The following is a 354-nucleotide window of genomic DNA, read 5'->3' as shown; positions in this document are numbered from 1 at the left end:
TTGTGGGGGGGGGGGGGGGTTCTAAATGTTTCATTTTCTAACTGGGGACATCTTTTGTATTCATGGATTTATGTTGTTTCTATATTCATTTAGAGTTTTAATTGTGAAAATATGTATTAGACTACAGTATAAAAATATATCTCAAACTGCATTATGTCTGTTTAATCACAAATAATTACAAAAGAATGAGGGATTAATTAGTTGTTTTCGATTGTTTTCAAATCGATTGACAGCACTATAATGCATATTATTACTAAGATATTTTGAAGATGCAGATATTTTCTTTCTTTTAGACCTTTTGAACAATTATGTTGTGTACAGGGCCGCATTAAGACCGCACTGGGCCCCGGGGCT

General features: G+C 33.3%; 1 protein-coding gene across 1 annotated transcript in view; it reads left to right on the top strand.

The window, feature by feature from the left end:
• Positions 1–354, top strand: part of LOC107680470 (uncharacterized) — a 4331-nt gene that overhangs the window by 1357 nt on the left and 2620 nt on the right. The gene's annotated exons all lie outside the window — the stretch shown is intronic.

This window comes from Sinocyclocheilus anshuiensis, unplaced genomic scaffold (genome assembly GCF_001515605.1).
Source record: "Sinocyclocheilus anshuiensis isolate Anshui unplaced genomic scaffold, SAMN03320099.WGS_v1.1 scaffold308, whole genome shotgun sequence".
In the NCBI taxonomy this organism is placed as follows: Eukaryota; Metazoa; Chordata; class Actinopteri; order Cypriniformes; family Cyprinidae; genus Sinocyclocheilus; species Sinocyclocheilus anshuiensis.
The sequence above is the reverse complement of the archived record's forward strand: the minus strand, read 5'-3'. Positions and strand labels throughout refer to the sequence as shown.